We start from the raw sequence: 23,527 nt of genomic DNA, 5'->3' as shown, positions 1-23,527 counted from the left end.
TACCTTTGCATTAAATTAATTTCCCTGACCCAGGAATTGTATCCGAACCAGGGGGTCCTTGTTATATTTCTCAGTTGATGGTGTGGCCTTAGGTGGCAGCCTCACTGACCATCCGCAAAATGACTGCAGACAAGCCTTACAGTCATTCCGACATATGTTCTTATTGACACCCAGTCAGACTAACTGGTGTACCCATATGGAGGACACTGGTGACAGTCGTCCTGTGAAAAGCAAGATTTACAGGCAGATTGTCAGGGACTGTATAAACGGTGAGGTGCAGAAAATGGTGGAGTTAGGTGTCATTGAGCCTTCAGAGAGCCCCTGGGCTAGCCCAGTGGTTCTGGTCCCCAAACCTCACACACAAGATGGCAAGAGAGAGATGAGGTTCTGTGTGGATTACAGAGGACTCCATGCTGTCACCAGGACAGATGCACATTCCAAGGGCAGATGAGCTCATTGATAGACTGGCTTCTGCCATGTTTTTGAGCACGTTTGATCTGACAGCTGGCTATTGGCAAATCAGATTAGCTGAGGAGTCTAAGGCCAAAACAGCATTCTCAACCCCAGGAGGTCATTACCAATTTGTGGGGATGCCCTTTGGTCTGCAGAATGCACATGCCACTTTCCAAAGGTTGGTGAACCAAGTCCTTACTGGGTTGGATGACTTTTGTGCAGCATATCTAGACAATATTGCTGTCTTTAGCTCCACCTGGGAGGATCACCTGATCCACCTGAAGAAAGTACTAGAGTCTCTGCAAAAGGCAGGCCTCACTATCAAGGCTACTAAGTGCCAGATAGGGCAGAGTAAAGTTGTATACCTGGCCCACCTTGTAGGTGGAGGTCGGGTTCAACCACTGGAGAGTAAGATCCAGACCATCAAGGACTGGGCTCTTCCAACCACCCAGACTCAGGTCAGAGCTTTCTTGGGCCTGACTGGGTACTACAGGAAGTTTGTTAAGAACTATGGGTCCATTTGGTCTCCTCTTAATGACTTGACATCCAAGAAGATGCCCAAAAAGGTTCAGTGGACAGGGAACTGTCAAAAGGCATTTGATGACCTGAAGCAGGCCATGTGCTCTGCACCTATCTTAAAGAGTCCTGACTACTCCATAATGTTCATTGTCCAAACAGATGCATCTGAGTTGGGGGTGGGAGCTGTGCTTTCACAATTTAATGTAGATGGTCAAGACCAGCCCATTGCTTTTATTAGCAGAACGCTGACCCCTAGAGAGAAACGTTGGTCAGCCATTGAGAGGGAGGCCTTTGCTGTGGTGTGGGCCCTGAAGCGGTTGAGACCATACTTATTTGGAACTCACTTCAAGATTCAGACCGACCGTAAGCCCCTCTTGTGGCTAAATCAGATGAAGGGTGAAAACCTCAAACTGCTCAGGTGGTCCATTTCCCTACAGGGGATGGACTTTACAGTGGAGCACCGCCCAGGGACTGACCATGGTAATGCAGATGGTCTCTCCAGGTACTTCCACTTAGAACAAGAAGACACAACTGGTCAAGGTTAGTCTATTGTCCCTGCGTTTGGGGGGGTTGTGTAGGAGAGTAGAGTCTGCTATCCTATGGTCACCCCAACTTTTGCTTTTTGCTTCACTGGTTTTTTACTTAATGTGGCTGTGGGCCTGCCAATCAGACCCACAGCCTGCTGTTCTCTCTCTAAATTTATGCCAATGCACTTTAGGTGCATTACCAATTGGAACATGGATCACCTTGTGAGCCCCTGTACAGTGTACCCTAGGTACCAAGGGCATAGGTGCATCCAAGGCCTACCAGGGGCTACAGCATGTATTATGCCACCCCTGGCCTGGCCTTACAATTTGACACAACTGGCTGATCACTCAGCTGGGGCAAGGTGGTGTAATCACCCTTTGCTTTAGGTATAGTATCTCTATATCTAACATATACAAGGACACACAGTAACCTATAAGTCACTACTATGGCAGGCCTTTTCAATCCTGGAGGCAGAGTGCTTGGTTATGTGTGAGATGGTGCTCTAGCATTAGCTGAGCCCGTCTGCAGCTTTCGGAACCATGTCCTTTAGCTGTTTCCTGATAGCGTCATACCATATACTCTTAAGTGCATTATGAACCTCGCGGTTAAATGCTAACTCTGGTTTGACATTATCAAAACATGTCGAGTAAGGTGTCATACGAATTGGAATACTACCCCCTCGCCAATTCTGGCGACGGGGGTAGCATTCCACCCTTCTAGAGGGACACGACATGTACAGAAACTGAACCCCGGTTAAAGTTAAATAGAGCCTCAGCATCACAAAATGGATGCTGCCACCACATACACAAGTCTGACCTCCTGCTGCTTGGAGTCCTTCCAGCGAGGGAGGCTTGGATAAAGGGTTTCCTGCCTTGGGAGGTGCTAGCACCACCCCAGACATGATTTTGTGTATCTGGTTAGGTAGGACTGAATAGAAACAGACATGCCCGGGGCACACAAGGTGTCCACGTGCATAGGGCAGCTCAAACTGGTGCCGGGGCACTCCAGCCCCTGCTCTGGCGTGAAACTGGACAAAGGAAAGGGGGTGTAACCACCCCCTTCCTGGTCCCACCCATAGGAGGGACCTAGTAGGTAGTCCAGCCCCTAGAATTGCTTTAAAAGTAGGAGCTGAGTCCCAAGACTGCAGATTACCCTGAAATTCGACTACATAAGAAGACACCCTGGACCTTCGACGTTCTGCTGCTCAGAAGACTGAAGAATCTCCTTTGTGGCCAAGGAGTGACCACCCTGTGAATACAGGCACCATCCAGCGATCAACGACTGCTTTGCCGCCGCCTCCTGCCGGAGCCCGAGCACAGTGCCTGACAAGAACAAGACTCCCAGACATCTAACAGCCCGATCCACAGTCCCTGCAAAGCTGAGACGAGTGGAGGCGACCTGCGACGTGGGACCGGACCTCTTGGAAAGTTCAAGAGAAGCTGACTGCGCAGCACCTGAGGCACCCTCACTGCTGTGCTTGGGGTCTTGAGAAGCCGCACCACCGAGCTACATTTGCACCAAGGACCAGCCCTCCAGCTCTGACGAGATCTGCGTGGGGCCCTTTTGCTTAATTCCACTCAACGCGCCTTCCCGGTTGCTGGCCCGCTGGCTGGCCCGCTGGCTAGTGGCCATTTTGGCGGCCAAGCGACAACTTTCTACCACTGGTCTGTTTTCTCCAGACTGGCCCTTGCTGCTCCTAAAAGCAGCACCCCCTCTTACCTTGCTGGTTAGAGTGAGAAGCCTTCTTTGTTTCCTGCGTGGCTTGCATTAGCCAAGGCCTGTTTGCTCCGATCAAGACCCCAACGCCGCCAACAGCTAGAGCCTTTGTAGGACAGCTCATGAGTGACTCCTGGTCGTCGTCATCATCGCCTGGTCCACGTGGCTGAAGAGACGAGCTTCACGACATCACCTGTTTGCACCCGACAACGCCTGATTCCTTCCTGGTTCCATGCCGGTCACTGGCTAGTGACTTTGAACATTGTCCCCTCTGCTTTCAGGTCTTCAACTCTTCAGATCCTCCCTTGGATCCACCGGAACTCTTCACATCAGGTCACCTGCAGCTTCAACACTCCAAGGCTCCATCTGAACTCCTGCTGAATGCCGACACACATTGGCACCACTGCACCCGCTTCCTGTGGGTGAGGTAACGCTGGCACTCCGGTGCTCCTGAGTAGTTTAGCTCTCCTAGTGTCCAGATTCCAAAGGGTTACGTTCTAGACTGACCAGAAGACTTCCTGCCTTTAACTTTAAAACTTTTCCGCATCCATTGACTTCAATGTGATCTGCTTCTAACTTTGCGCACTGCAAACCAGATCTCGTGGGCCTCCTAGTTCCTAACTGTAGTTCGATCCTCGTAGCCCCAGCAATTCCCAAGGCCCTAGGCCTTATTTCCTTTCGACTCGTGGTACTTATACCACTTCTTTAGTATATGGTTTTAGGGGCCACCAGGGCCTATCCATATTTTGTTTAACTTTGTATGCTTATCAATTGAATTGTTTTAACATGTTTGCTTCTGTGCTCATAAAGAGTTCAGGGGACTATTTGTAGTAATAAATACATATATATTTTGAATTGTTAGACGGGACCTGGAGGGTCGGCCGAGGACAAGGGGAGAGGTCTCCGGGGAGAGCCGTCTCCAGCGATCGTACAGACAAGTAACGTCCCCCCCACAGATGGACACCACACAAAGATAAGGTTTAACGTTCTTTATAAGCAATCTTGAAGTACGGTAGAATGGTACAAGGAGGTCAGGACTCAGGGGTCCCCTCGATTCTAGTCTCTTGGATGGGAAAAGGGGGTAGCGGGACAGTCTTGTTACCAATCTGGTAGTTGCGATGAAATGATGGTTAGCTCACAATCCTCGAGCTCGGCGTTCTAGGAGGATGGGCCGCGGCAGCGCCAGCAGGTCCCGAGGAGATCGTAGGCGGCAACGGGCCGCGGCAGCGCCAGCAGGTCCCGACGAAGATGGTGGTTGCAACGGGCCGCGGCAGCGCCAGCAGGTCCCGACGAGGATGAAGGTTGCAGAGGGCTGCGGCAGCGCCAGCAGGCAGGACGACAGTTCACAAGGCAGGGCTGTGGCAGCGCCAGCAGTCCGTCAAGGATGAGTTCTTCACGGTGTCTCTCGACTCCAGGATACAACTGCCTTCCTGCTCTGGAGCTGCCCCAGTTATAGGGCTGGCGCCCTTTGATGTCCGGACCCTCGCACTTGGAGGTCGAAAGGTCCGGGATGAGGGAGTCCAGACACCCAGCAGGGGGGTGGAGCCAGCGCCCGGGGAGGCCGGGGGCGATCGGCACCTGGAGGGGGAGAGCCATCGGAACTCCTTTCTCCCATTGACCTGCCAAGTGGTCCGTTCACCTCCCGGGTAGATGGTGGTGCCGGGCTGTCGGGGCCTGGCGAGGCCCAGGGTTAGGGTCGAGCTGAGGCCACGTGGCCTCGTGGTGCAGTGTCCAAGATGGCGGCTGGGCCCGGGCGATGGTGCTGGTGTAGGCCCAGGCCGGTGTTACGGAGATGTTCGGGGGCAGGCGTCCCGTGTGGGACGGGTTACGGGTTACTTCAGGGGGTGGCTTCTGGAGAGTCGGTGTCCTGGCTCTGTCATGCGGGAAGGGAGCGAGCCCCCTTCTGGGGCCTGTCCAACATGAATATATATCCTGTGTGGTGTCCTTTCACTTGGTGTTCAAGGGGTTACATATGGTAATACAGCCGGCTTCACATGCCAAATGAGTTTAGCCTAAGATTGCTCTGTCCATGCTACCTCTAGGATAGCTGGTCTATAAGGTTGATTTACAACAAATCACCATAAGGGTTGTTTGGACTGATACAAGGTGATCACTAGAACTAGTGAACATCATATATCAGTCCAACTTCTGACAGAGGCTGCAACAGCCCTTGCGGGCGCCCATGGTCCGTTTTCATGGTTGCGCAGATCTCGCAGGCAGCGACCCAATTCTTTACGTCCGCTCTCATGGAAGGCCACCCGAACTGTCTGCCCAGGCTATCAGTTGTCTTTTCGATTCCAAGATGCCCTGCGCAAGGGGAATCGTGACACCAGCAGAATGCTTGCTTACGAAGCTGTGGCGTCGGTAACACCAGGCGGCAACCGTTCATAGGTATGCCATCTCTGACCTGCCACTCCTTATGGCACTTAAGCCATGTTCTCCAAGTGGAAGAGCGAACCCCTTTAAGAAAAGCCACAGACTGTATAGCTCCCAACACCACCTCCGGACTGAGTATGGAATGGACGGGGGCAGGAAGCGGCGCAGCGATGGTTGATTGCCTGGAAAGAGCGTTGGCTTTCCTGTTGTCCTTACCAGGTCTGTATGTAATGTGGAAATTAGAACCGGGGATGAACAGCATCCATCTCATCTGACGGGGGGAAAGGTGTCTCGCCGCCGTCATGAACTGTAGGTTCCGATGGTCCGTAAATACAGTTACCACATGTCTGGCTACCATCAATAAATGCCTCCACTCAGTGAAGGCATCCTTTATAGCCAACAGCTCCTTTTCTGCGATGTGGTAATTTCTTTCAGCGTCGTTCAGCTTTCGGGACATGAAGGCCACCGGGTGGAGTATACCAGAGGGAGCGTGTCGTTGCGAAAGAATGACCCCCAAAGCAACTTCCGATGCATCCGCCTCCACCGTATAAGGCAGCTCTGGGTCAGGATGGGCTAGAACGGTAGCCGTAACAAACACCCTCTCAGGGCCACAAAAGCTTCCTGTGCTTCGAGGGTCCACCTGAACGTCTGGGATTTCCTCAGTAAGTCCGTGATAGGAGCCACAAGCCCAGAGAAGCCATCGATGAACCTCCTATAAAAGTTGGCGAACCCGATGAAACACTGCACATCCTTAACACACTGAGGGGTAGGCCAGTCTTCCACCGCCTTGACTTTGCGTTGTGCCATCTCCTGTCCAGAAGGACTCAACATTACTCCCAGGAATTCCACAGATGTGACATGGAAATCACATTTGCTGAGTTTGCAGAACAGCATTTTCTCCCGAAGTATTCTTAATACTGTAGATACGTGTTTTACGCGATCCTCCACTGTGTCAGAATAGATGAGAATGTCGTTGATGTAAACGACGACATATATATCCAGGATATCGCGTAACACATCGTTTAGGAAGTATTGAAAGGCCACAGGGGCATTGCAGAGCCCAAACGGCATCACAAGGTATTCGAAGAGTCCGAATCTGGTTTTGAATGCAGTTTTCCATTCGTCGCCGCTCCTCATGCGCACGAGATGGTAGGCCCCCTTGAGGTCGAGCTTGGTATAGATCTTGGCCTTTTTTACCTGTTCCAACAGGACGTTTATGAGAGGCAAGGGGTATCTGTTCTTGACCGTGTTGGTGGTCAGCGCCCTAAAGTCTACACAGGCCCTCAATTCCCCATGCGCTTTAGGGATGAAGAAAAAGGGCGAGGCTGCTGGGGATTTAGACGGCCTGATGAATCCAAGACTAAGCAGTTCATCCAGGTAGGAGCGTAGATGGAGGTTTTCGGGTTCGATCAAGGTGTAGAACCTCCTGCTGGGCACACTTGCCCCAGGAACCAAGTCGATCTGGCAGTCGCACACCCGATGCGGGGGGAGCACCTCCGCTTGAATATCATCGAACACGTCTGTATAACCCAGATAGTTCAACGGGAAGGACCACAGCCTTTTCCGCTGCCGTGGCTACCATCTGTGTTGAGGTAGTATCCTGGACAGGGTGTTCAGGAGCCATACTGCAGCGTAGGAGACAATACGGAGAGTCCATGCGTATCTCACCGTTGTCCTAGTTGATGGATGGGTTGTGTTTCCTGAGCCATGGCAACCCCAAAATTATTCCGTACTGAGGAGCTCTTATGATGCTAAAGTCGATCACCTCCTCATGCCAGTCTCCAAACCGTACATGAACACCTCCAGTGCCTTGACAGATCGGACCTGAGACCAGCTTACGCCCATCCACAGCGTATACGTCCTCAGGGAACTCCTTGGCAAGAAGGTCAATACCCAGACGTTGCGCCTCTGCTTCATCCATGAACTGACCGGTGGCCCCAGAATCGACCATGGCCACCACAGGAACGCAGTCCGCTTGTACCCCCACCTGAATGTCAATGAATAGATGCTGGAGACGCCTGCGAACCATGCGGGACAAAGAAGGGATGCTAATGTGACTCCAAGATGCCCCTTCGCTATTCAGGGAGTCCGTTAGTTTTCCGCCGGAGCATCCACCACAGCTGTCACCGATCTGTTAGTCCGATATCTACTGAACTTCGGTTTCGCTGGGCATTCCCTCACAAAATGTCCTTTCTTTCCACAATACAGGCAGAGACCTTGTTTGCGGCGCGATTCTTTTTCAGCAGAAATAAGACTAGCCCTGATAGCCCCAATATCCATCGGTTCAGCCCGGGGAGACGATTGAGCGTCGGTAGGTCCTTGCAACCCTAATGGGGGCGATGACTTCCCCTTTCTCTTGTGATCGCCTCTCCGCTCGCCCAATCGATGATCCAGGCGTAGTACCAGACTAATGAGATCCTCATAGGTCTTGGGCTGTGGGTCGATTTGCGCAATAACGTCTTTCAATTCATTGTTCAACACCTGGTGAAAGAGCGCAGTTTGTTTAGATGAGGGCCACTTGGTCTCTGCCACCAACCGCCTGAAGTTGTTCAAATACTGCAAAAGATCGCCAGTTCCAGCAGTTCTCTGTCAGCTGTATATGAATTAGCCCTTCGGTCGAACACCTTCGCAAATTCTTCCTGAAAGCCGGCCCAGCCATATAGGAGGGGGTCGTCACGACTCACCAGCGGAACAGCCCATTGGGCGGCGTTTCCTACCAGGTATGAGATAAGGAATGCCACCCTTGCTTGGTTAGTGGGAAACGACTTCAGTTTACAGGAGAGATGTAAGGCCACTTGCGATAAGAACACTTGTACCATGCTGGGATCCCCACTGTATCTCTCTGGTGTGGCAAGAGGAATGGATACGGGTATTTCCACCACCACAGCAGATGGAGAGACCTGTGAAGGAGTACCAGCACTGAAAGGGTTCCTTTGCAAAGTTTCTATTCTGGTCCACAAGTCAGCTGTTTCTTGACGTGAGGTAGCCAATTCGCTCTGAATGGCCGCCAGCGCAGCCAAGACTTCATCCATGTTGGCTTTGTGTCGCCAAGCCGATCAGGAGGAAGATAAAGTACGTATGTCGGATATTATGTAATCACCCGGTATTCCTCAGGAGCGATTTAGCGACACTGTGACGAACAGATACAGAATAACACCAATCGTAGGTAAAAGGGGTGTTTTAATGGTGAAGAAAGGTACACACTGATTATGATCGCCTATGGCAAAATGAAAGCAGATAGTCTCGAAATTAAGGATCTATAGTTAATCATAGGTACGATACCACTGGTTGTGTAGTCTCTCATCCCCTCTGTCTCAGTCTGCACAAATGAGTAACTTAAATCAGAACCAACCGTCCTCTGCATGAGTACCAGTCCTGGTACTCGCCAACGGAGGGCACTGTGCAAAGTAACGGCCGACAATGATGCTCGTGTGCCTTCCCTGTTTATCCAGTAGCCAAGGGAACTCATTATTCAATACGTGATGTAGTTCCTTACACCTCACATCCACCGCAGGAATACCAAGCCTGGCACTCAACTGCGGGAGTGGCACGTTGTTCCAAGAGAGCAGCCACTCTATCTTGGGGGAGTAACGATAGCAGTGGGTGCGCTCGGAAACACGGAACACCTTCCTCAGTGAGCGTTAGCTTGCGGAAACCGTGGGAATGCCAAGCCTGGCACTCTACCACGTCTCTACGCAAGGAAACCCCAAGGGAGCCTCCGCTCAACCTTGAGATGCCAATAGTTCAAGGGGAATTACATAGGCGCAGGAAAACACCTCCTGGCGTGCGTCTCTGCGAGCCTCCACGGGAGCGCCAAGCCTGACACTCAACCGCGAGGAATCTGATCAAAGCATAAGAGGATTCAGAAAAGGGGGTGGTGATGAACAGAGTGTCTGAATTAAGCAGACCACTCTTACCCAGTCCAAAGATCAGGGCTTGATCCATCACCGTTATTTATCTCACTGCCCCATCCCAGCTCAGAACCTGGCTATATGCAAATTAGTCTGTCCCTGGCCCAGTGCATCATGGGAACAGGGCAGACCAAACTACCAAGCCAATTCTTCACCAGAAAGGAGACAAGCTACCGGGGACCGGTTTCTGGCATTTCAGCCTCTTCGGCCCGGCTTGCTTGAATCCTGATGGAGCAGTGAGAAAGGGACTCATGTCTGAGTATACCCTGCCACACCTATAGTGGCCAAAAACGATTCAGAAAAGGGGGTGGTGATGAACAGAGTGTCATTGCACCATCAGGATTCAAGCAAACCGGGCCGAAGACGGCTGTAATGCCAGAAACCGGTCCCCGGGAGCTTGTTTCCTTCCCAGTGTAAGAATTGGCTTCTGTAGTTTGGTTTGCCCTGTTCCCATCATGCACTGGGACAGGAACAGACTAATTTGCATACAGCCAGGTTCTGAAACTGGGATGGTGCAGTGAGCTAAAAAACGGTGTTGGATCTAGCCCTGATCTCTTGACTGGGTGAGAGCTTTCTGCTTAATTCAGAGACTCTGTCCCTCACCACCCCTTGTTGTAAACAAAGCGTAAGAGAGCAGCCACTCTATCTTACCTTTCCACTGGGACAATACACGGTCTATCAACACAGCAACCTCTGCTGTCCGTGACTTGGAAACTCCAAACAAGACGTGCGCAGGCAGGATTCAATATATCCGACGCTCATTCTCCATCACGGGCTTCTTCCATGGGCAGATGCTATCACGCTTGCTCTGCACTTAGCCTTCTGGTTCTTGTAGTCCGTTCAAGCTCCGATTTCCGTCTTATGCTGCAAAAGACGAAGGGGAAATAGCAATTCCTGACACATAAATTCATCTGGGTATAACAATCTCAGTACAGACCCGGTAATCATTGGATCTATTTCTGCCGGAAGGCTGTATCTCATCATAATAGATGTGATAGCTGTGGGTATAGTACTTGAGTCGATTGACATAAGACCATCGACAATGGCCAAAGAGGAAAATGAGATAACTACATCCTTTGCTGAGCCTGGGACTGCTACTCATTTAACATTTATTATATCTTCTCTTATAATTGAGGAGTGCCTAATTTCCCTAAACCAATGAATGACCTTATATTTGCAGTGATTCGCGATCTTCCGACCAGCCTTTAGCAATCTAGGGACTTTTCTTAGATATATTTCGTGATTTTTGTCTTGCTGAGGTCCCATATAGATTCCATTTACTATTTTGCCCATTCCTACTGACCCCCAGAACCAAACATACGAGAACATTTATCTGATGGTGGGGTTACTTTCTTTGAAACCCCCTATCCTCCTCCTTACCCTGTGGAGGGCAGGTACGGACCTCAACCTATATACATATGCATTACTAGCCAAGTAATTATTCTCGTGGACGAATTAATTCAAGATGGGCCTAGGCCATGGGTCATGATGAATCTTGTTTGAACTAAGAGGGATAGGCCTTCCTCTTTCCCCCTCAAAGGGCCGGGAGTCTAGGAGTGAAGGGTTCTTATAGAGAATAGGTGGATAACCAATATCAACTTCCCTCATATTTGGGTTATCGCTCTTGCCCTTTACTGCTAGATCTGTGATCTCCTTCCTTAGGACAGCCACCTCTTCTCGCAAAGACTCAGTGGTGGTTTTTAGAGCCTGAACCACACCAGCTAGCTCGGAGTTCCCACTGCCTTGGCCAGCCGCCCCACCTACCACTTCCCTATTAGCCCTTTCCATGAGGGCTTTGAATCTATTTTTGCACTCTTTTTAAGGTACATATATCTCCTCACTGGTGTCCTGGGTATCGCTAGATTGTGTCTCTATATTTGTGTTTGGCGTTAAACTGAGGGGGCAGCTTCTAGGCTTCTTACCAGTATTGAAATTTTTTAACATAGGTGGAATTTACAGGTACACTTTTTTTTTACTTCCTGGTGCATGGGTGGGAAATTTGATACTAAACTAGGATTGCGGTCAATGCTGGGAGAGTTTTCCACGTGGGCAGTGGGCATAGTAGATTCTGAGGTTGCTATCTCATAGCATTCCGAAAACAAGGTCTCAATCCTATCTATTGATTCATGGCAGATACCACAAGTGCCCCTCTTTTTTGAACGGAGAGCTCCATGAGCTTTATCTTGCCCTTTACTTTTCCCCATGATTCTATATGCCCTTAAGGGGGGGTAATAGATGGGACAGATGCTTCTTCTGAACTCCCACCCTACCCAGTTACTGACAACAAATCACTGTATCCAACCAAAATGGACAAACCCCTCCCTCTCCCAATTCCCTTGTGAATCCACTAGATACAATTGATCCAGTCTGTCCAAAAAGCAATGGTATAGAAACAGTACTAGTGTGAGGAACAACATTTCCACAGTGAGTCCCCCGTAAATCCAACAGTACATTTAAAATGCAGAGTTCAATAGCATGGCAGCCAGTCAATCAGGCAGTCCACGTCGACCACTCGCGACAGAACCATGGGATGTGGCCCTGTCTCTTCCTGGTTCTGAAAGGTGCAGATGGGCCCGCCCTTGGCCTGGGCATCGCCTGGGCACGACGGCCTGTGCCCTGCACTGCTGGAGCCCTGTGATGAATTTGAGCGCCTCCTGGCGCTAAACGAATCTGCCGCAGGGCAACGTTAGGGGATGGAGTCCCCTTGGCGCAGGCAGGCAGAGAAGGACAGAGGATCGTCGGAAGCGCCAGAGGAAAGCGGCTGCAGTGGCTCGAAATTGGTAGAGCCAGTGACGGACAAGTGATCAAGTGACACGGAGTCCTGGATACTTGCCGGTGTGTGAAGACTTGGCAAGCACAAGGTCCTTGATTATTGAAGTGAAGACTGAGAATAGAGACCCCATTTTTCACCCTGATGAAATTGCTGACACAGGAGCAATGAAACATGTCGGTCCATTCTAAGCAGATAATGGTGGTACATAATTAACCATTTTTAATGGGAAGTTTTGCAGCACCGGAATAAAACAGACAGCCAGCAAAACTTCACCGGTTTTACCTCTCCTTTTCTTTTGTTGGGGTCTTAGGTGTATTTTCACACACCTTGGTTTACAGTAGTATTTGTATGTGTACACTGTCTGTCTATTTCTGTCTATTCTCACATATAATTTGTTGTGTTTGTTCTGTTCTTCACACAGAGAGAGTGACCAATGATGAGAAGAGGGTATACCGGCAATTGCTAGCCGGGAACCCCCTCGGGTGATACGTCCGTGAGGCACTCTCTCTGCTCTCTCACACTTTTTCTGTACCCTGTGTGGGGTGACCTGTGCTTACATGCTGCTTTTTGTAAATGTAGCATCTTGACCTGGGGAACTGAGGTGAGCGACACACCGAGGGTACCAACAATTATATTGGATCCTTACCCACAGGGTCAGTATAGTGATGTTTCAGGACTAGGTAGGGCTCTTTTGTTGACAGAGAAGGTCAGAGATCAGCTCTTATTGGTCAAGTAGCGGGTCCAAAGGAGGTGTCACAAACGCATCAGTGGTGACTGCAAGGGAATGTTCAGGGTAAGGGGCAGAGATAAGATGAAGGTGTTAGTATCGAGTCATGTATTTCAGTGGTCTCTGCTTAAGGGGTGTGAAGACAGCTCAGACTATTATGACGACAACTGTCATTGAATCATATGGAAAGGGTAATGGTAAATGAATGCCGTTGGGTAATCTGATGAAGATGGATGTGGAGGAGGGGAAAGGAATGGAGCAATACAAGTATTGGGGAGAGGGGGGATACAGAACAAGGTACCTGTGGGATGCCTAAAGGGCTAGGAAGAGCTTGGGTCTGGGAGAGTTTGATGAGTGAGGAAAATGTCATCAAGTAATTCTAGGCTGTGTTCAGATACTTGAATTAGGATAATCCCATTACTATGAAGAGCGATGTTTGCCTCTGCTTTGCAACTAATAGAGGGAGTTACCGAGAGACTGAGACCGTGGGGGGCTTTAGTGGATGCAGTGATCCGGAGCAGAGAGCAAAGGGCTTTCCTTCATTGTGCTGATCTTGTAGTGTAAAAGATAATGGGCCAGATGCATCAAGCATGTTTTACCTTCGCAAACGGCCGATTCACAGAATCAGCCGTTTGCGAACGCAAAAAAATCCTCTTCTGATGCAGCAAACCCTATTTTGGGTAACCTGTTACCGACTCGCAAAACGGGTTTATGATTCCCTATTAGGAAGTTTTGAACAAAAATACAGGAGTAGCAACCCGTCAACTGTGTTGGAATTGGGGTAGAGAAAGGCGGAAGGGCATGTTTAGGACATCCCTTCTTAATACCAAACAGCATGCGTATGCATGAATGTTTTGCGACCGAAATGCGGTCGGAAAACATTCACAAAACATTTGCATTCTACCACCTACTTCAAGTAGGTGGTAATCAATTTGCAAATAGGAAGGGGTCCCCAAGGGACCCCTTCCCCTTTGTGAATGTCTGTAAATGCATTTTCTAAGAACAGGCAGTGATCCCATGGACCACTGCCTGCTCTTAGAAAATGAAAGGACACGTTTTCATTTTCTCTTTTGTAAAGCATCCCGTTTCCCTTTAATGAAACGGGGCTGCTTTTCAAAAAAAGATTGCTTTATTTAAAAGCAATCACGGACATGGTGGTTTGTTGACCCCAGCAGGCCACCATTCCTGTGATTTTTGCAATTCATAGGAGGTCGCAAATTGCGACCTACCTCATTAATATTCATGAGGTAGGTCATTTGCAATCCCCTAGGTATCTCAGAAAGTGTTGCACTTTCATGCAATCTGATTTGCGATTTTCGAATTGCGAATCGCAAGGATTCGCAATTAGGAAATCGCTAAACGGTTTGTTGATGCATCTGGCCCTCGTAACTTATGCTAGCTCCTTTAGTCGTGCAAACATAGGGGCTGGAAATAAGGGTTTCTAGTTGAAATTTGAGAAGCCTGTGTTTGAAGTTTGTGAAAACGCGTTTACATAGTTTAGGAGGGTATATGATAGTGTAAGAATTACAACCGTCTGGAGCTAGTTGGAGTCTAGAGATCTATGAGAAAGGGAATCCATGGCTAAGGGCTCCAAATTTCCAGAGTGGAAAGAGGGGAGGGACCGGGTTACAGAATGCTCACGTGGGGGGAAGCTGAGGGGAAGAGAGGGGAAAGGGGTATGGTCATATGAAGTAAGGAAGGGATGGGGCAAATCATGGGGTAACTGGAGGAAAGTTCCATGACTCTATTCTACAAAGGCAGCCCATTAAACAACAGCATCATGACAGAAGATGTCCAGAGAGAAGAAGGTACTTTTTCTGTTCTGTTCTTCCCAGCGTTATATGCATGTGATTACTAGGTGGATATCAGCAAATCCTGAAGGGAAGGACCAGGTGCGATTACAAAAAAAGGGAAGTTGAAATACATTAGGTCAAACTAGATTATGCAATTAGGAAGATAGAATCCGAATTAGAGCGATAGGAGAGATGGGATGAACAGTGGCCTAGATACACTTGGAAATTCGATAGACCGAACCAGTTTGGAAATCTACGCAGAATTAGTAAAAAGCATCATTGTAAGATGGCCGCCAGCGTGGAAATACTTTGAAGCTATAGAACATGATAGTCTTTCTTTCATGTCCATAAGAGGGACATGCTAAATCTTAGGTCAATATCTAGATTTCTAGAGTCTTAGAGGCGCCGCTTTATATGGGGAGAGGGTCGATATATGATGCAGGGCCTACAATGCCCAGATAGCGCCCCAAGGGTCCCAAACACAATCAGCGCACAAAAGGCCCACTTAATCAGGCTTTGAGACAACAGCGAAGGTAATACTCTTGAAAAAATAGTTAGCAGTGAATGAAACCAGGCACCTCCGTGGACAATAAGATTTGATGTATAACAAAGCATTTTGATGTCCACTTTGCTGTCTTGAGTCTTCCAGATCCATCTCTTACTCCAAGAGTTGTTCTTATTTTATAAAAAACCTTGACCATATGCATCTACCTAAACCTGTAACTAGGATATGAGTGCTATGCGAGCACCCTTTTTTTTGCTAAGTTGCTCTATGAACACCTTTGCTGAAATAAATAAGATGTGGCATATTCAAAGGAACTTTTATGAAAATATCTCTGTATGGTTAAATATGTCTTCATAAGTTTCAACAATAATAATAAATGAGATCCTTTTACAATCAATTAAAAATTGTATAGGCACATTCCAGTATTTTCCATTTAAGTAATTTAAATCTCTTTTCATCCAACAGAAAACAATCCTTGATTGTACAAAATATTTGAGAATAATGAAGCTAATACTGTAAATCTGCAAGAGCAAAGTCAGAAACATTGCATTCCAGTATTCAGGAAAACATAACTGCCATCAGAGACAGCCGAACCTGAACATAAACTGACAGATCTTCAAAGTACCGTCATGGGCAATTTGTGGTTCTACGGGTCTCAGCTGTGCACCTCTGTGTCTCAAGAAGAAAAAAACACTCCTTGTGTAAATGTGTCCAATACCAGCTTTGATCATAAATTGGTTACAGCAGTGTTCAGCTTCCTAAAGTGATATCAGACCACCTTTCAGTGCTAGAGGTGTTTTGTGAACTCTTTCAGGCCTTTCCACAGCAACCAGCAAAAATCACAATGGAGTGAAGCCAGACAACTGGAAAATAAAAGAAATGAATGTGGCAAGTATTTGGTGACCTTTGCACTTTAGTGTTTAGTTGGAAAGAAAATAAGCAAAATACCACACACATACAGGTTGTGTGAGAATAACACAAGTGCTTTATCGGTCATGTTGGCCCTTCAGAAAGCACAGTCAAGAGATGTAGGAAAATACATACCCGACTCAGAGACACTAACTATGAAAGAAAAAACATACACTTGCAGTGAATGTGGAAGTAGTTTTACGGAATCATCTAAACTCAGGAATCATCAGCGAACACACACCGTGGAAATGCCATTCAAGTGCAGTGAATGTGGGAAGAGCTTTATAAATTTATCAAGCCTTAAACTGCATCAGCGAACACACACGGGGGAAAAGCCATTCAAGTGCAGTGAATGTGGGAAGAGCTTTATAAATTTACCAAGCCTTAAACTGCATCAGAGAACACACACAGGGGAAAAGCCATTCAAATGCAATGAATGTGTGAAGAGCTTTCGTCAATCTGCACACCTAAAACGGCATAAGGGAACACACACAGGGGAAAAGCCATTCAAGTGCAGTGAATGTGGGAAGAGCTTTATATGTTTATCAGAACTAAAAATCCATCAGAGAACACACACTGGAGAAAAACCATTCCATTGCAGTGAATGTCTGAAGAGCTTTAGTCAATTATCACACCTAAAAATGCATCAAAAAACACACACAGGGGAAAAACCATATCATTGCAGTGAATGTGGTAGTAGTTTTAGTGTCTCATCAAAATTAAAGGTACATCAACAACAACACACTGGAGAAAAACCATACCACTGCAGTGAATGTGGAAAAAGTTTTAGTTCCTCTTCAGGATTAATGTATCATCAACAAACACACACAGGGGAAAAACCATTCAAGTGCAGCGATTGTGGGAAGAGCTTTATAAATGTATCAGCCCTAAAACTCCATGAGACAACACACATGGGCGAAAAACCATATGATTGCAGTGAATGTCTGAAAAGCTTTAGTAAATTATCGGGCCTAGAAAAGCATCAGCGTACACACACAGGGGAAAAACCATATAATTGCAGTGAATGTGGAAGTAGTTTTAGGAATTTGTCAACATTAAGGAATCATCAGCGAACACACACTGGTGAGAAACCATACCATTGCAGTGAATGTGTGAAGAGCTTTAGTCGATTAACAGACTTGAAATACCATCAGAGAAATCACACAGGGGAAAAACCATACAAGTGCAGTGAATGTGTGAAGAGCTTTTGTCGATTAACGCGCCTCGAACGGCATCAGAAAACACACACTGGGGAAAAACCATACCATTGCAGTGAATGTGGAAGTAGTTTTAGTGAATCCTCAACATTAAGGATTCATCAGCGAACACACACTGGAGAAAAACCATACCATTGCAGTGAATGTGGAAGTAGTTTTAGTCAATCTTCATCATTGAGAACTCATCAGCGAAGACACACTGGAGAAAAACCCTTCAAGTGCTCTGAATGTGGAAGTAGTTTTAGTTACTCTTCATCATTAATGTGTCATCAACGAAAACACACAGGGGAAAAACCATTCAAGTGCAGCGATTGTGGGAAAAGCTTTATATATTTATCACATCTAAAACTCCATCAGAGAATACACATGGTGAAAGACCATATCATTGCAGTGAATGTGTGAAGAGCTTTTGTCGATTATCAAGCCTAAAACACCATGAGAGAAAACACACAGGGTAAAAACCATTCAATTGCAATGAATGTGGGAAGAGCTATATATATTTATCAAGCCTAAAACTGCATCAGCTAACACAAACAGGGGAAAAAATCATTCCAGTGCAGTAAATGTGGGAAGAGATTTGGTTACTTTTTAAACCTACATAGACATCAGGAAACACACACAGGGGAAAAGTCATTCCAGTGTAATGACTATGTGAAAAGCTTCAGTCAATCTTCAAACCTACAAAGACATCAGCGAACACACCACCATCACTGAACACACATAGAAATATATTTAAACAACAGGAGAGGAAGGGTAAATCGAGATATCTCTTACACCCCTATATCAAATAATTCTTATAAACAACTAAAGAGAATCCCTAAACATCTAAAAAGTTACTGATGAGATGAGAATACCACCAATAGTTCATGCATTCCCTATATCACCAAATACCATATACCACATATTATAAAGATGTGTCAACTCAACAGGTAAGTGATAGTATGCCCCGTGAGGAAAAAGAGAACCCTCAGGCACCCACACAAGGCAGGTAGCCAGTTGTCGTCATTGGGTTCTGGTTGTTAGTAAATGTGATAATTTACAAAACACTTTAAAGGTGAGGTTAAAATGAGTATCAACCACTCCTAACAAGACCTTTATTAGAAGGATGGTTCTGACTCAATTAAAAACAGTGTGAAAAATAAGCGGACAAATAGGGTTGTGTGATCTGAACCCCAATATCCTCAAAAGAGGTCGACATGTTTCAGCTATTTGGTCAGGTTCCGACCTAGCATTCCTCAGGACCTATCAAAAAAATGTATATTCGCACCTGGATGGAGGCGCACTCTAAGGGACCTACTCACCCCAGGTGGATACAATCAAACAGTGATTTGGAAGAGTGTACCAGTCAGTAGTCACCGCACTGGAAGGTGCAATTGTATCCCTGCTATTTGCAAGTTTAGAATTTATTATATGACTACTTCCAGTGTAAAGAAAAGGAGAATCTCTCTCTTCAGGACTTCTTATTGCCCCATGGCGTACTTCCTGGATATGCGGCGGTGGAAAATCTTCACGCCAGCATCGACATGCTGTCGGCTCTCCGCTGTCCCACCTATTCCGAACTCCGCCGCAGTCTGTAAACAGTTCTAGACCCTTGGCCTGAAAAAATAAATCTGTGTTTAGAAGAGAAGAAACATGAATGAAATTCATTATTCACTGAAATTATATTCTGACTTTGTGTTTACAAGCAAAAAGGATCCCTCGTTTTATATAAGCTGCAGCTGTGACAGCCAGGCTGAGTACTTCACTTCAGAAGAGTGCGGGATCAATAATGAAGGTCACAGAGCTGCAGCTGTGTGATTTCCAGGCCGAGCACACTTCAGAAGAGTGCAGGATCAATAATGAAGGTCACAGAGCTGCAACTGTGTGACAGCCAGGCCGAGCACACTTCAGAAGAGTGCAGGATCAATAATGAAGGTCACAGAGCTGCAGCTGTGTGACAGCCAGGCCGAGCACACTTCAGAAGAGTGCAGGATCAACACTAAAGGTCGCAGCGCTGCAGCTGTATGATAGCCAGGCCGAGCACATTTCAGAAGAGTGCAGGATCAATAATGAAACTCACAGAGCTGCAGCTGTGTGATCGCCAGGCCGAGCACACTTCAGAAGAGTGCAGGATCAATAATATAGGTCACAGAGCTGCAGCTGTGTGATAGCCAGGCCCAGCACACTTCAGAGATGAGCAGGATCAATAATATAGGTCACAGAGCTGAAGCTGTGTGATTGCCAGGCCGAGCACACTTCAGAAGAGTGCAGGATCAATAATGAAGGTCACCGAGCTGCAGCTGTGTGATAGCCAGGCTGAGTACTTCACTTTCGAAGAGTGCAGGATCAATAATGAAGATCACGGAGCTGCAGCTGTGTGACAGCCAGGCCGACCACACTTCAGAAAAATGCAGGATCAGTAATGAAGATCGCAGAGCTGCAGCTATGTGATAGCCTGGCTGATCACATAACTTGACTTCAGAAGAAAGCAGGATCAATAATGAAGGTCTCAGAGCTGCAGCTGTGTGACAGCCAGGCTGAGAACACTTCAGAAGAGTGCAGGATCAGTAACAAAGGTCACAGAGCTTCAACTGTGTGATAGCCAGGCCGAGCACACTTCAGAAGAGTGCAGGATCAATAATGAAGGTCACAGAGCTGCAGCTGTGTGATAGCCAGGCCAAGCACACTTCAAAGACTGCAGGATCAATAAAGAAGGTATCGGGCTTGCAACTGTGAGATAGCCAGGACAAATACTTCACTTCAGAAGAGTGCAGGATCAATAATGAAGGTCGCGGAGCTGCAGCAGTGTGATAGGCCAGCCGAGAACACTTCAGAGGAATGCAGGATCAATAATGAAGATCACAGAGCTGCAGCTGTGTGATAGCCAGGCCGAGCACACTTCAGAAGAGTGCAGGATCAATAATGAAGGTCGCAGAGCTGCAGCAGTGTGATAGCCAGGCCGACCACAATGCATCTCTTTAAAAGAGTGAGGGATCATTAACATATGTCACAGAGCCTCACACCGTGTGATAGCCAGACCGAGCACAAAGTGAACAAAATCACAATTTTCCATTATTGAACAACAATTGTAGATGGCAGATGGAGCCAAATTATGAAATGATTGATCCACAAAAGTAATGAAAAAAAAGAGATTGATTGCACCAAGCTGTTATATTCCTAGAACCAATCATGACGCTATAAAACGTACACAATAATTACTCGATTTTACATGATAAAAAGAAATGTATGTTTTGGATACGTAATAAAACAAAAAAAATGATTTGGATTTATGTTATTTTACTGCTGATTGTAAAGAAATTAGATTGTTCGAAAGTGTGACTGCTCCCAGAATGGCTCTGCTTTCAGTGTTCCCAGGGCTGGCGATGGTTTTTTTCTTGAGATGGCACTAGCTCTCCTGTGTTGATGAAGGGAGAAGTGCTTCTTATAATACAGACATCTGGGCTTCACTCCTACTAATTCAGTCCTTTTTATCAAATCAATACCTAATTTATTGAGGAAAACTAAAAATATTTGTGTCCTGGCACTCCCCTTGTTAATAAACAATATAAATGCCACAAAATGTTCAGTACTTGTATATATTCTTCTACAAGAGGGATTTAAATGTACATTTCATATTCAAACGGTTCTTATTTAGGGCTACCTCATCTGCTGAGTGAACACTTGTGTTACATCTAGAGCAACGGTGTCTGTGATGGATGTAGACTGAAGGCGCCGAGTACAAAGAGTTTCTCAGAAAGCTGTGAGCACCTTGGAAGAGTGAACAGTGATGAAGCGACGGTTATTTAAGGGTTTGCTTTTTGTTGAAATGTTCATGGAACGATCATATCTAGAATATTGGTTTACCTACGTCCCTGACTAACTGAGAGTTTCAAGCTTTATTCTTAATATGGAAGGCTGTTCTTCGGAGCCCCTGGTAAGAACATACAGTGCTAAAATTCTAGCAAAGGCAATCTATGTAGCCACTCCACTGGCGTACTAAGTAGGACCTGCTTGAGCTGTTGTCCTATGTAAATTGTTAAAAAATTCTGTGAGTTCCTCTGCGGAATAATTCCATCTTGCTCTCAGTCTTGGCTGCCACACTAAAAGGGTGGCCGCAACCTGCTTTGGCATCTTACGCGGTCTCAGGCCGATTCTGAGATTTTTTGACTCTTCTACTAGACAGTTGGTCCTCCAAGCTTTGGTGCTTTCTCGGCTAGACTATGCGAGCTCGCTCTTATTAGGGGCGAATCAGGCTGAAATTGTACGCCTCCAGCGTGTTCAAAATGCCGCCGCAAGAGCGGAGGTGGGCCTCCCTAGGTACAGCTCGGCAGCCAACACCATTCGATCCCTTCATTGGCTACCTGTGAGGCAAAGGATCAATTTCAAGGCCTTGTCTCTGGCATTTAAGATTCTCCATCATTCCTCCCCGCAGATTGTTGGCAATCTGTTGGTACCCTATAAGCCCAAGCGCTCTCTGCGCTCCTCAGGCCAAAACTTGGTTGTTGTCCCAAGTTTCAGACTTTGTAGGGCGGGGGCCGTTCTTTCCGGGTGTTGGCGGCAGCACTTTGGAATTCCCTCCCCTCCCATATCCGTGCCCTTAACGACCTGCTGGAGTTTAGGCGGGCCATCAAGACGTTTTTATTTCTGTAGTCTTTAGCTTCTCTTGGTCTCGCACTGGCCACTGTGTTCTGCTCTGTTTGTTCGCTTCCTTGTAGCGCCGGGACGCCCCTTCGCTGAGGCAGCTGTGCGCTATACAAATGTAGCTAACATAACATAACATAGTCCTGTGAAAGCTTAACTCTCAATGTATAATTGGCTATAATGAAGCTAAAAGCCCTCGTGAACCGGTCCAAGATATGGGTAAGTAAGTAGTCTGTAATGATGTTGGTCTTTTTTACTTGACACACTAGTGAAAAACTCTGCTGAGATTCTGAGAAGAAGTCACTGAATTATTTTGAGAATCTGTGTTGCCATTGGTGTAAATAATTGGCACACGGGTCACAGTTTATTCTGCTCAAAACTGTGTACTAGGGTGAATACATGACATTGTTCTGTATTCTGTCCATCAATTGTTCTTTTTCCATTTGTCACCTGAATGGGACGGGTATGCCTAGACATGGGTCCTGTGCTATCCATGCCACTGGAGTCAAGCTATCTTGGCTGATGAGGGTTGAGCCCGAAACCGGTCCTAAGATGTATGTTTCCATTCCAGGGGGGACCTGGCATGGCAGTTTAGGCTGGACTGTTCTCATTGGGCACAGGGTCAAGGCTGATTTGCATATGGCTGAGTCCAAACTGGAATGGCATGGTGAGCAAAAAAACTGGATTTAGGCCCAGCTCTCTGTACTGGGGTGAATGTTTGACATTGTTCTGCATTCTGTCCATCAATTGTTCTTTTCCCTTTTCGCAGCCTAGCACCAATGCAGTTGTATGCAGGATTTCTTTTATGCAGAAAAGGGCACCTTCCTACAAGAAAACAATCCTGAGAGGCACATTCCTCCTTCGATGTGTGCTGCATTCTGAAAGAGGAAGCAACGAGGAGAAATAAAGATATTTGTCCACATTACCCCTCTCTTGGGAAGGCATTTTTGGCACTTTCCCAGTTTTACTAGTTTGTGCAAATCTGAGAATATGTCAAAAAAAGGTTCATGGGAACACCCAACCAACGCCCATGGAACGCCACCCCGGGCAGAGTTAGCAATGCAGCGATTTGTGTTGCTTGCTTTTCTCCAGATTTATGAAGCCACTCAGGGCCATGCAAAGTGGCCTTGCATGGCTTCATGAGTTGCATTTAAGATATGCATCGCTTTTGCACCTCATTGCATGGTGCAAGAGCGAAGCACACTGGCTCATCAAATACCCCATTATGTTTAGGAATATGTGGTTCGTATGGCCATCAGTGGCATAACCAATTTGAAACCTGATACTTTAGAAATCTCTTCCAGTGATAAGCATCCAAACACAGCCCATGGATATAAATCCAAGAGCCTTTCAAAAAAAGAATGACATTAATAAGAAAGCATTTTGGTGCAATAGTAAAGCTAGAAAATGCTAGACAGATGCTGTTAAGATAACATATGGTACAAAGAGACAACCAGAATGCGAGCAATGCGCGTGGCTG

The 23,527-nt window shown here is 47.0% G+C and overlaps 1 pseudogene across 1 annotated transcript in view; it reads left to right on the top strand.

Annotated features, from left to right (window-relative positions):
* The window catches only part of LOC147662638 (uncharacterized), a 120,600-nt pseudogene extending 101,980 nt beyond the window's left edge, over positions 1-18,620 (top strand). The window contains exon 3 of the transcript XR_015305517.1: positions 15,767-18,620. The product of XR_015305517.1 is annotated as an uncharacterized LOC147662638 (transcript). The remainder of the gene's footprint in view (positions 1-15,766) is intronic.
* The last annotated feature ends 4,907 nt before the right edge of the window (positions 18,621-23,527 follow it).

The sequence above is a fragment of the Lissotriton vulgaris genome, unplaced genomic scaffold (assembly GCF_964263255.1).
Source record: "Lissotriton vulgaris unplaced genomic scaffold, aLisVul1.2 SCAFFOLD_1267, whole genome shotgun sequence".
Classification (NCBI taxonomy): Eukaryota; Metazoa; Chordata; class Amphibia; order Caudata; family Salamandridae; genus Lissotriton; species Lissotriton vulgaris.
Note: the sequence above shows the minus strand (reverse complement) of the source record. Positions and strands in the feature narration are given on the sequence as shown.